The 1,346-nt window shown below is 36.8% G+C and overlaps 1 non-coding gene across 1 annotated transcript; it reads left to right on the top strand.

Annotated features, from left to right (window-relative positions):
• Positions 1–727: 727 nt before the first annotated feature.
• LOC138157029 (small nucleolar RNA SNORA18) lies at positions 728–857 on the top strand. The gene has a single exon (XR_011167275.1). It is a non-coding gene; the product is annotated as a small nucleolar RNA SNORA18 (small nucleolar RNA).
• The last annotated feature ends 489 nt before the right edge of the window (positions 858–1,346 follow it).

The raw sequence follows: 1,346 nt of genomic DNA, 5'->3' as shown, positions 1-1,346 counted from the left end.
TTTGAGCACACAGTGTCAGGCCTGGGAGTTGCCTTGGAGATGAAAATGCACGAGCTAACAGTGCCCAGACAAAGAAAGATATAAGAAAAAGAGGCCTTGGTGCAGAAAAGGTTAGATCTTACCATGCATTCCCAACTACAGTATGCTTTAGGTGGCAGGGTTCAGAAAACAGAAATCATCTGCTGGGGAAGGAGCCTTAGAGTGGGAAACCTCAGAAATGGCAAGGATTTTTTTTCAGGTAGATAGAGATACACACATATACTGAGTGGGCCCAGAAATTACCTATTTAGAACTAATCTTAAAAGTAAGTAAATTTTTCACATAAGATACATTATTTATTCTGATTTAACTAATAATATACAATAGGGATGCTTAATTTTTTCTATACCCTCAACCACAGCTCCAAAAGAATAAGGTGAAAGTACCATTTATTTTTGACAAGCTTCTCAAAAAAATAAAAAAAACTCTAAAACCTGTACCCCTAAACAAGTACAATTCCATTCAGGTTCTAAACAAATACAATTCCATACAGGTTCTTCTTTAGTGAAAGCTGAAATGCGTGTTACTATTTATGATCATGAATAAAGGGAATTTTTCACCAACTTTTAAAAAGGTATTAGGTTTTGAAGAATTTGAAGGGATATTGCTTTTTTTAATTTTAGCATATCTGTAAAAACCACATTGCCTTGTAGTAACTATCCAAAAATAAAACAAAAACAAAACCAACTTTGAGGTCTATCCCAATGGGTCCTTTTCCATAGGTCCCTATCGGAGACGCCTCAGACATCAAATGTATAGTTTCGCATTTACCACTAATCTACTTACTAGATCTGTGGAGACAAAACTATATGACAGACTTAATCTAAAGCAATACCTTGTCAAATAAGTTGTTTACCTTACTACCATGAATTTTTCTTTAAAAAAAAAAAAAACCAACCTCACAGATCAAGGGAGGGGATGGCCAAAAATTTCAGGTCTCAGAAAATCCATGGAATGTTGACTATGTGGGCTTCCAAGGTACCTTTTGAGTACTTACTTTGGAGGTGGCCAAGAACTTAGAACACAGAACTTTCTGCCTAAGAGATAAGATTCACTTCTGAATGTCCCAATTTGGAATGGAAAGTTAAACTAGAATTTTAGATCAGGGATGGCTTCTAGAACTAAGAATGTCTGGGTTTGAAAAACCCAGAATCCTGAGCTGGAAGTGACTGCAGAAACTGGAATGTCAGTGTGAAGAGTGTGCAGAACAAAGAGAGGGCAGATATTCAGAGGTTGAGAGTGGAAATTTACAGACTCAATGGGATATTAGCCCACAAGAGAGAGAGAGAGAGAGAGAGAGAGAGAGA

This window comes from Petaurus breviceps, unplaced genomic scaffold (genome assembly GCF_028583685.1).
Source record: "Petaurus breviceps papuanus isolate PSGF00001 unplaced genomic scaffold, PetGlider_PUasm1.0 170200, whole genome shotgun sequence".
Classification (NCBI taxonomy): Eukaryota; Metazoa; Chordata; class Mammalia; order Diprotodontia; family Petauridae; genus Petaurus; species Petaurus breviceps.
This window is presented reverse-complemented; position numbering and strand designations above follow the sequence as displayed.